General features: G+C 39.1%; 1 pseudogene; it reads left to right on the top strand.

Annotated features, from left to right (window-relative positions):
- Positions 1 to 12,055, top strand: part of LOC140264593 (DNA topoisomerase 2-beta-like) — an 81,085-nt pseudogene that overhangs the window by 63,818 nt on the left and 5,212 nt on the right.

Genomic DNA, 12,055 nt, shown 5'->3' with positions numbered 1-12,055 from the left:
TTTCATAACAGCCTTGTTATCACATGAATCACGTGTGTTTTGAACATGACATCTACGGATGCAGATGTAAGTTCCTCTCCAGTGACTGACGTGATTCTGTTCACTCCATGGCAAAGTCAAGGTACGTACATTCTGGAAATCTCAAACCGATGCTGTGAATCAACTTGGCCAGGCGTAAGTTCTTAATGTAATGTAAAAACGTGTTCTGTGCAGTGCGTTAAGCAATTACTTTTTCTAAGGCTATTTAAAGAAGTAGTAAAATAAATAAATAAATGGCTCGGGTGCCAGAGACATCCAAACTCTGAAAATCAAAAGTCACACTGACAGCATCAGAAATTCTTTCAGCTGCAGTTATTCAAGCCTTAACTTTCACCTTGGATTCTACTGAATTCCAGACAAGATCCTAGAGCTCCTGAACTACGGAAAACAACTAGGAAGGAATGCTGGAAATGGGACAAGATGGGATTTAGGTCATGTTATGTTATAGACACGAGTTCTAAAGCAGCATAAAATCCAAAGCAGCAGTGACGGGCCAGGGAAGCACAGAGAGAGGTATGTAGCCAGCAGTGCTCGCTTGGCAGGATTACAGAAGACAGCCGTGGAACCAAATGCTGAGTCCCTATGACACTACCCCTGCCACACAGCTGGAGAATTGCCTGCACTGTGCTGCTTTGCTGAGACTGAGGCTTGACATTTGGTGGGGAGGGGAAAGTGATAACAGTGGCTTTGCCCCCACCCCGTCTGCCAGCTGTTTCTGATGCTCGGAGAAGCAGCAATGGCATGCTCCCAGTGTGATTACTTAATCTTTTCAACATACAGATAAATGGAGTTTCCACACTCTTAAGACTAAGCAATATTTGATGCTTACATGAAGTAACTTGCTAAAGTGTGTCTAAGGAAGAAACTGAAAAGGTATTGATGGTGCGAGATAACTGGAAATAACCTGTTAAGTACAAAACTGTTGGATGCAACAGCAACATTCGCTTTTGTTTCCTGAGGGTGACTAGGAATTAGCACTTACTTAGCCATTAGTAACATGGTGTAGAGATCTCAGCCTGGGAGACAGCTCGTTGCACAAATGGCAGATGTTAATGCTCTCATGCCATGCAGCAAGCACAACATTGGTTTTTTGAACTAGGGTTTACAGCACCTTTCTGGGCATGTGATACTCACTACATAAGTGATTGCATCTGTCATGAGCAGCCTGTTTTGTATCTTGTCATGGATAGTTACCTGGTCTATTAGGTAATGATGCACTTGATAAGTACAAAGGTGTTAATGTCTTAATATTCTGTTTCTACTCAGAATACTGACCAAAGGAATAAGTTTGATGTCAGCAGTGGAGAAGCTGTGGAAAAAGCTGGCAAAGTCTTGGAGATGGTGTCTCAGTAAGTATGCTGGAAGTAGGGGGGGAAATAAAGGATGCTTCTTTCTTGCAATTTGCCACCCTCACATCTGGTCATGTTACACAGGATGTTAGTTACACAGGATCACGGAATACCGGCATCTTCACAATCTTGCAGTTCTTAAAACAGAAGTTTCTTGGACAATTTCTGCTCTGAGATAGAAATTCAGAGAAGAGTAACATTTATTTATTTATTTGTTTGTGTGCTTACTTATTAAATGCATGAAATAAATTAGTTGTTTTTCGATTTAAAGCAGTGTTTTTAAATGCATCGATCCCCATGATGAATGCAAAGAATTAGCTGGTCCCTTGCAAACTAAAGCAAGCTTTCTCCAATACTTTGAATACTGATGTATCATCCTTTCAGTGAGTGAAAAGTATTGAGTGTTTAAGCAACAGGAATAAGTGTTTGTTCTTAAAGCACAGTTGAGCATATGAGTGTGAGGAGAAAAAAAAACACCATTCCAGTGTGGGTGGTTTAATGTATATTTTAATTAATGAGTGTTTCCTGTATTTCTACTCAGTGGAGAAATGGCAGATGTGGTGTGACAGGAGAAATGTCCTTTACAGGAGAGTTAATAAAAAAAACACCTTGTCTTTTCACTTAGTCCTTTTAAAGAAGGGGAAGGATGACTATACAAGGTTTGATCAGACATAAAAACACTTCAGCATTTAGTTCTGTTATTATCTTCCTTGCTGTATAACGTGGCTCTCGGTGTAAAGGCACAGAAGAAGGTGGTAGTTGTAGATACATCTTGTATTTGTACGCCAGTAAGATTATTAAGTTATTGTTATATTCTTATAAAGTTCCTGATACCTTTCATAGCCTTTGTTAAATTAGGTTGTTCTGCCTCTAGAGCAGCTACGAATTTGAGAAGTGCCTTTGTGAGTCAGAAAAAGATCTGTAGCGTAGTATCCCATTTCCAGTGGGGAAAGAAAAGAACGGTGCAAGCATACATTTTTACTTCTCAAGCACTTCTACTGTCTCCATGGACTTAGCAGTGCATAGCTCTGCCTTATGGAAATGTATGTGATTTAGTGCTTAAAAAGGAAAACATATTTGCCTTAGGAGCCTTCCAATGTAAGATCCATAAGTACACAAGATGTATTATGTATTTTTCCAGGTCTAATGACATGGCTGGTTCACAAGAAGGCAGCAAAGAGAGTGTGCTGAAACCAGCACCTTTCAAAAGAGGCCGAGTGCAGAAACCCAAACCAAACCTAGAAAGAACTGTTGCATGGAGAAAAGAGCACGGACATGAAAAAGATCCTGAAGAGGACAAGCAGAAGGATATGCGTTACACCATGTGAATGAAAGCAAGGATTCGTGCCACAAAGATGTAAGCTTCTCAAGCAGCTGCATAGGTGTATTTTTGCTGGGCAGTGGTAAGAAAGATTTACCACTTAATCTGTAAGCATAGTATTTGTGTGTCTTATTCCTTCCAGTTAATCTGAACTGTCATAGAGTTTTCTGGTGCTTGTAATTAGATTCTGCTTTCTGTGGAGACAGAGATTATATTTCACTGATGTTTTTGTTGGTGGTGGTGGTGATACCAGATTTGAGAAGAGAAGTGCTGAACAGAAAGGACAATGTTGAAAAAAAAACCATTTCAGATGGAATGTATGCAGAAAAGTAACAAATTTTTATCTTTAAAGTATTCGGGGATTTTAGCTGATGAACAAAAAAAAGAACTTAATTTTTGAGGTGTTTTAATACGAGAACGATTAAAGTAAATATTTTCTCTTCCTTTCATTCCAAAAAAGAGATTGGCCAAAAATGTTTTCCTTACTAGAGTGGAACTTGTCTTCTTTTTAGGGAGTGGCTGATGCTCCCAAGAAAAGCCCACAGAAGCTAAAAGCTGTTGAAAACGAAAAAGGATCTTCAGATGTCTTGAAAGACACTTCAGATCTCAGTACAGAGTAAGATTATTTTTTAAGCGGAGAGATGGAGTGGAGGATGCGCTCCAGGTTGGACGTGTCTGTGACAAGTTCTCCTTTTGGTAAAGAAAAAGGTTAATGAATAAGAATTTAAGAAATGCTGTAGATCTGTTTTGTAGTTTTAGAAATTAGTAGCTAGATGAAGGATTTGGTTAAATGTTTACATTCCTCTCAAGGTTTGACTAGAAGTTGCAGCTGTTTTGAAACTGCTTCATTTTTTTTTACATTTGCTGACCTGTCTTGAAGGTACAGGTTCTTGATGTTTGATGTGATCTTAGTTGATCTTTTTCATGGCGTCCCTTACTTTGCTCTCGTTCTAGCTACTGCTGAAAACTAAATACAAGCATGTGAAATGTGATTGGAAGAATTCATCTTGTCCCATGCCATCAACTGCCTGTTTGGTTTTTTAGGGAGTCTGGTGCTGAGATCCAAGAAGACAAAACTGTTACTTCATCAGTTCGGTTACTGAGGAGTCGATTCCATAGACCAAAGCCAAATTTCAGAACAACAAGTAGGAAGGAAGAGATGGATATAAATAAAGGTGTATCGCAGGAGGATGCCAACAAGAAGGAAAGTTTGATGCAGAGTAGTCATGAGTCTTGCGTCCCTCCAGATGCAGATGTAAGGCTTGTTTTATTTTTTCATCAGTTGGATTCCAGCTTCTGAGTTTGTGAAACTGATAGAAACACTTGATGATGTAAAGAAAAGATAAATTAATCTTTTTAGAAACAATATATTTTTTTCAAAAGCTGTGATTTTCTGTGTGGGAACTCTTGTACTTCCAGTTGTTTCTGACCTGAGGTGAACTTCATGAAATGACGGTGAAGAAATAAAAGTACTGAAAACATCTACTGAAACCTACATTTCAAGGTGTTTAGTTAAAGAAAGACTTACGAATTTTTCTTGGGAAGCCTGTGAAATGATTAGGGAGCAACTAAAAGGAGATGGTCTTTTTGGACAGGAAGTGCTCTGAGGAGCGATTAGTACTGAGCTTAGTGGACATAAAGCTATCTCCTTTTTGGGTTTAGTACCATGACTTGCTTTTGCTCATATTTGTTTTTCCTATTTTTCAGAAAGCAGAATAAAAATGTGAAGTCCTGCAATCATTGGAATCCTTAGGAAAGGCAGAGTCAGTTGGCCCACAGGATGTTTCTGAAAGCTCAAGTTTTAAGTCCCCAGACACACTTTCTGGATCAGAGTGTGGCAACATGGAGGCCTGTCTACCTGTAGATAACCTGAATGAGACCTCAAGTACTAATGCTGGGTAAGGGTCTAGCTGCATTTATACCTCGACTAACAAGGAAGGCATTTTAAAGGGAAACTGTTCTGCTGATGGATTTCTAATTGACTAAGAATGTCTAATAAAAATTCTGAATGTTACTACTTGTAGATTTAACGCTAGTTGTATGAAAGCCCTAGTTACTGCTATGCTAAGCATCACATGAATGAATGTTTACTTTAGATTGAGAGAGCAGTTTGTGCTGTAAGGGATCTTAAAGACTATCTCATTTCAACTGTCCTGCCATACCTCCCACTAGATCAGGATGTTCAGATCTGCTAACCAAACTAGCCTTGAACACCTGCCTCTAGGTGTGGGGCACCCATAGCTCTGGGCAACCACCGCTCTTCCAGGCTCCTGTGAAGTCTATCTCTGTGCTTATTATATGCCCACTTTAAATATTGAAATGACTCAATGAGGTTTCCCCCCCAGCCTTCTCTTTTGCAGGCTGAAGGAACTCAGTTCTCTGTCTTTCTGCACAGGGGAGACTCTTGTGGCTCTGATCATTCTTGTGGTACTTCTCTGCACTTTCAGTAATAGATCTACATATTTCTTGTGCTGAGGACCCCACAGCTGGATGCAGTACTCTCCATGGGGTCTCCTGAAAGCTGAGTAGGTGGGGAGAAACACCTTCCCCACCCTGTTGGCTTCTTTTGGTTGCAGACCAGAATATGACTGCCTCTGGGCTGCAAGTGCATGTTGCCAGCTCGTATCCAGCTTTTCATCTCTTAAGCCCTTATCCACTGTGCTGCTCTCATTCAGGTCACCCTCCCAGTCTTTACAAGTGTTGGGCATTACCCCAACCTTTCTGCAGGATGCCGTGCTGCACTTTGTTGAGCTTCACGAGATGCACATGGGCTGACTTCTTGTGGGTTGTCTGAATGGCATCCCTTCCTTCTCTTGTTTCAACTTCACCACTCAGTTTGATATCATCCATAGACTTGCAGAGGATACACGCAACACCACTGTCTCATTACTGAAGCTTTTAAATGGTATTACTCTCAGTATGGACTCCTGAGAGATGCTGTTTGCTACTGCTTTGCATTTGGACACTGAGCTGCTAACTGCAATTCTTTAGATACATCTATTCAGCCACTTCCAAATCCATCTAGTAATCTGCTCATTACATCCGTATCTCTCCAATTTAGAAGCAAGAGTGTTGTGGGGGATCCCTCCCCACACTGTGTTCCTTGATTTATTTTGCCCAATGGAAAGGTAGTGACTATAGCATACTTCCCTGACACCGATTAGGTGCACCAAAACAATTTATTAAATGTATTCTGAACAAGATTTTGCACATATATCTATATCTATACAAGTTTGTGTAGCCAGTGGGATACAGTGCATATTGCTAATGTTAGGTTCAGCTTTGTATTCTTACATCAATGACTAAACAGTCCAGCCATAAAAAATGACAGGAACATGGCTTTTTGGAAAAGACAAGAAAAAATTTCTTGTTACTGAATGCACGAGGAAACACCTTAGTAATCCATCAGGGTGTTTTGGGGAATTGCTGCTGTTCATTTAGAGAGCTAAGATTATTCATATGTCTAATTCTGAATATTTCACTTTAGGCAGCAGAAGAGGAGGACCCACAGAACCCAAATGATGATGCTTCCTCTGCTTCTGGATCAAATTCTGGCCCTGATTTTAACTATATCTTAAACATGTCTCTGTGGTCTCTCACAAAAGAGGAAGTGGAAGAGCTCATTAAGCACAGAGTTTCAAAGGTTGGTACAGTGTGAGAGGCTTCTTTTGAAATGATTTAATAATTACGGATGTGCCCAATTGTGAATGTTCAGTTCAGATAGTATTTACTAAGTTACTTGTAACTTATGATTCAGCCAACTCATAACGTAAAAACTTATATTTTATATGCTACTTTCACATTTTAGGAGAGAGAACTAAATGACCTTAAAAGGAAATCTGCTTCAGATCTCTGGAAAGAAGACTTAGCAGCTTTTGTTGAAGAGCTTGAAGTATGTTTTACAAATCTTTCTAAAAAATATATATTAAAAATAAGCAAAAACAAAACAAAACAAAAAAAACAAAACAAAACAAAAAGCAGATTGCTCTCCAAATGTAGGGGCAAGTGGGAAATCTGATTTGTTCTCAGGGATTCTTTCTTGTATTTGTACAGTACAGTGCTTTTCCCAAGTCTGTGAAAGAAAAACTACCAGGAACAAATTTGTTTTCAAATGTCAAAAAAACTGGGAGTAGTAACTAGCAATTCTAAGTGAGGAAGCATTATCAAATGTAAAGCCACAAATTTGGGAACAAAGCATGTAGAGCAGAAGTGCTAGACAAAAGGCTTTTACCTTGCCTCATTAGTATCTCTGGCAAAAAGGTAAAGGCGTATTGATGGGTAACTTGCTGAGCCTCAACCTTCAGTGTTTCCTGAAAATGGCTGATGTAATCTTTTGAAGTAACACAGGATAATACAAATAAGATGTTTATTTCTCTGCATGTTCATGGTGCAGATGCAATTGGAAGTATTCTGTGCTGAAACCTCAACTTCTGTAATAAAAAACTGGAAAGGACTGGAAAATGTGCCTTAAAAAACTTAATCTAAAAGCTCACTGCTTGCTTTAAAAACCGAAGGACTGAAAAGTTATATCAGTACCTAGCGATACACGTGAGGAAGAGAAACTTGATGAAAGAAAGATATTCGAAAGTCTCCAAAAGTTTTCATTTGTTTGGGCTTGAAAAAAAGCGTAGTTTTTAACCACATGAAGTAGGGAAGAATTTACCAAGATTAAGTGATTGATTTTCCATTAGTAAAATGTGCGCTATAATTCAGCTGACAATTAAGGGCAATCCTCTACTCCATGTTAATAAAGACTGAAAAAGTACCATGTTTTGCCTTTACTGAAAATGAACATGTTTCCCACTCGCCCCTGGTTTTTTGTTAGAAAGTAGAAGCACAGGAAAGAGATGACATTCTGACAGGCATGATTGGCAAGCCAATAAAAGGTGAATTTGGTAAACCCAAGATGAAGAAGCTACAGTTGGAAGAGACCATGCCATCACCATTTCGTAGAAGAATAGTTCCACAGATTACATCTGCCTTGAAAGCTGACGCCGGTTGGAAACTGCTGAAAAGGCAAAAGGTAAACCAGTAACCTTACCTGCCCCAATTCTCTAAATAATGGAAAACTGATCTTGTCCTGTCCTGAAAAGCTCCAGTAACCTTTTAAAAACAATAATTTGACTGCTCAGGAGCTATAACTTCAAATTAGAGACTTCTCTACTTTTCTGTCTTAGAGCGAATTTGTTTGGCAGCAGCAGCTGGTTAACCTCTATATGAAATTTTCATCACGTTCTTAATTTTTCCTTTAGGGAGTAAAACAAAACTTATAATGTTTAAAGAAAACATTTCAGGATAAACTATGCTAAGATTATGCAACATAAACAATTAGAAAAGGCAGAAGTTGTGTTTTTTTTTCCCCTGACTGTTAGAGATGCTTTAACTTGTTACAGGTACTAGAGTAAGAAGAGCGCCATCACCTACAAAATCCAGTGCAAAACAAGTGAAGAAACGAAACCCCTGGTCAGATGATGAATCCAAGTCTGAAAGAGATTTAGAAGAGAGTGAGCCTGTGATTATTCCAAGAGACTCGCTGCTTAGGAGAGCTGCAGGTACTCCAGCTTTTGTGAAACGTGTACTGAGGCAGAAAGTTTAAACTGCTAACCTGTGTTTTCCTTGGACTGCAGCGCTCCTTAAGGACATTATCTGCTGCAGATAACTTGCGTTTTATTCTCTTCACTGTGATGTTTGTGAAAAAGCCCTTAATGACAAGACCAAGAGTTGCTGTGAAAGATTGTGTAACTTGATCCAGAAATCTTTCACCTTATCCAAAATACTAGAGTAGAAATTACTAAAAAAAGAAGAGAAGAGGTTTTTGCTCATATCCAAACTGAACCTCCTCTGGTGCATCTTGAAGCCATTCCCTTTCATCCAGTCTCTAGTTACCTGGGAGAGGAGGCCAACCCCCACCTCGCCACAACCTCCTTTCACGCAGTTGTAAAGAGTGATCAGATCACCCATGAGCCTCCTCTTCTGCAGACTGAACAATCCCAGTTCTCTCAACCATAAGATGTGTGCCCCAGTCTCCTCACAGCTTTGTTGTCCTTCTCTGGACATGCTTCAGGGCCTGGATTCCTTCATGTAGTGAAAGACCCAAAACTGAACATGGTGTTCAAGATGCGATCTGGCCAGAGCTGAGTACAGAGGGACAGGGAGATCACCTCCCTGCTCCTGCTGGTCGCACTACTTCTGATGTTTGGTAGCAGTTTAAATGATGTGCCTCTATTCTTCTAGACTCAAACAAGACTTTTTTTTTTTTTCCCTCAAATTCTTTTGTAATCTGAGGCAGGCCCTGCTGAGTGACTTCCCCTTGCATTTATTTATGTGGTAACATAACTATACTGAAGTATGTAAAAATGTATTTTTCTTTTAGCTGTGAGGCCCAAGTATACATTTGACTTCTCAAAAGAAGAAGACGATGCCGATGATGCTGATGATACCAACAATAACAATGATTTAGATGAGCTTAAAGTAAAAGCTTCTCCAGGTATAAATGACAGAGAGGAGGAGTTCATTCCATCAGACAGTAGAAGAATAGTTCCACAGATTACATCTGCCATTAGGAAACTGCTGAAAAGGAAAAAGGTAAACTAACTGTTGCTATAGTGACATTATTTAACTGCTATATTTTTCTGTGCTGATAATGCAAATCCAAAGACTAGATCCCGTTAGACCCCATTAGTACTGAATGTATGTATGATGTTTTTCTAACTTCATGTGTAAAGAAATTAATGCCGGACTTATTTTATATTTGAAAGCCTATTATGACTACTTATTGCTGGAGTGTTTTTGTTGCTTTTTTTTCCCTTCCAATACTATTAAAATTGGCAATGTAATAGTCTACTTTAATTTATTCTCTGCTAAAAATTGTATTGCAGTTTATGACAGTATCACAGTATCACAGTATCGTGCGAGTTGGAAGGGACCTTAGTGATCATCGAGTCCAACTCCTGGGATTCGAGCCCTCTAGTGTAGCAGAGCGGCAGTTCTGCCACTTGCGCCACAGGGGGGATTCGAACCTGGGCCTCCAGTGTTGCAAGCGGCCGTTCTAACAGTGTGCGCCACCGGTTGTTATTTATTTATCATATTTATTGTTGAAATATAAAGGTATAACTTTATTTTGACCAACTTGTTAATATTTTTAGGGTGATGCTGATTCTGTAGCAATATAAATGGAATCTGATGAAGAATTTGGTGGTGCGCAAGCTGCGGGTGGTGGGGATGACTCGGTGAATACAGCAGCCCCAGCAGATCAAATCGTTAAAGTGAAGAGAGAGAAGAAGGAGCCTGGTGAGATATCCTTACGCAGTCATCATTAAGCTGGAATGAGTACTAATTTGGCATTAATTGTATTTTTCACACATTATGAGAAGGGAAATATACCACAATAAGAATTTCATCTGATTTTCTTCCTTAAAGAGATGTGTAGAAATACTTCAAAACACTTCTGTATTACTTTCAGCATACATGGAAATTAAAAGCAGAGGTATTCAATGCTCAAGTTAAACATGCGGACACGTCTATTATGGTTCTCTAGTTGTAGTAACTTACTGAAATTTCTGTTGAGTATTCTGCTTCTCTTGAGATGGGGATCTTCTGCTTTCTACATATGGTTTTGAGGGGGAGGGATCTAAATCGTTGAATATGTGAGCAGAAAAAAAATAGATTATTTTTTACATAATTAGATGGTGTACAAATGAAAATATATGACGTGTATGTTCTCTGCCACTGAAGGACCAAGCCCCGAACTTCAGTCTCAGTGTACAGTACAGCTTGCAGAACTTGAATAAACAAACTTATTTTCCGATTTACATATTCAGTCATGGTGACTTTTAGAAAGTATGCACACTGTGGTGTGGCAAACTAACCAATGTCTATGTTAACTTTTTTCCTATTAATAGGAATTTATTATTACTGTTTGAGAAATACGGTGATAATTGGGGGAGAGTCATGACAGGCAGTAACAAAACAGAAAGCTAAAGGAATAAAGAGAAGATCTGAGTATGAATAGATAACCCCCATAAATAGAGAAGCACCCTGAGTACGGTTATGACCACCCTCATTAGTGTTGAGCCAGAGTCAATTAGTCCAGCTTTAGCTGAGCTTGCCCTGCAATTGTATTGTACCACCTCCAACAGTGTATCCTCTGCTTTGCGTGTTAATGGATTTGTCCAGTAACCTTACCTGCCCCAATTCTCTGAATAATGGAAAACTGATCTTGTCCTGTCCTGAAAAGCTCCAGTAACCTTTTAAAAACAATAATTTGACTGCTCAGGAGCTATAACTTCAAATTAGAGACTTCTCTACTTTTCTGTCTTAGAGCGAATTTGTTTGGCAGCAGCAGCTGGTTAACCTCCATATGAAATTTTCATCACGTTCTTAATTTTTCCTTTAGGGAGTAAAACAAAACTTATAATGTTTAAAGAAAACATTTCAGGATAAACTATGCTAAGATTATGCAACATAAACAATTAGAAAAGGCAGAAGTTGTGTTTTTTTTTCCCCTGACTGTTAGAGATGCTTTAACTTGTTACAGGTACTAGAGTAAGAAGAGCGCCATCACCTACAAAATCCAGTGCAAAACAAGTGAAGAAACGAAACCCCTGGTCAGATGATGAATCCAAGTCTGAAAGAGATTTAGAAGAGAGTGAGCCTGTGATTATTCCAAGAGACTCGCTGCTTAGGAGAGCTGCAGGTACTCCAGCTTTTGTGAAACGTGTACTGAGGCAGAAAGTTTAAACTGCTAACCTGTGTTTTCCTTGGACTGCAGCACTCCTTAAGGACATTATCTGCTGCAGATAACTTGCGTTTTATTCTCTTCACTGTGATGTTTGTGAAAAAGCCCTTAATGACAAGACCAAGAGTTGCTGTGAAAGATTGTGTAACTTGATCCAGAAATCTTTCACCTTATCCAAAATACTAGAGTAGAAATTACTAAAAAAAGAAGAGAAGAGGTTTTTGCTCATATCCAAACTGAACCTCCTCTGGTGCATCTTGAAGCCATTCCCTGTCATCCAGTCTCTAGTTACCTGGGAGAGGAGACCAACCCCCACCTCGCCACAACCTCCTTTCACGCAGTTTTAAAGAGTTGTAAAGAAATATTCCACAATAAGAATTTCATCTGATTTTCTTTCTTAAAGAGATGTGTAGAAATACTTCAAAGCACTTCTGTATTACTTTCAGCATATGTGGAAATTAAAAGCAGAGGTATTCAATGCTCAAGTTAAACATTAGCTGTTTTTACAGAATACGTACGGGGTTTTATGTCATAAATTGAAACTTAATGCAGTAGTCTTAAGAGTAATGATATTGGGATTTATGCAGGGGAAAAGAAATAAGAGGTTCT

This window comes from Excalfactoria chinensis, chromosome Z (assembly GCF_039878825.1).
Source record: "Excalfactoria chinensis isolate bCotChi1 chromosome Z, bCotChi1.hap2, whole genome shotgun sequence".
Taxonomy (NCBI): domain Eukaryota; kingdom Metazoa; phylum Chordata; class Aves; order Galliformes; family Phasianidae; genus Excalfactoria; species Excalfactoria chinensis.
Note: the sequence above shows the minus strand (reverse complement) of the source record. Positions and strands in the feature narration are given on the sequence as shown.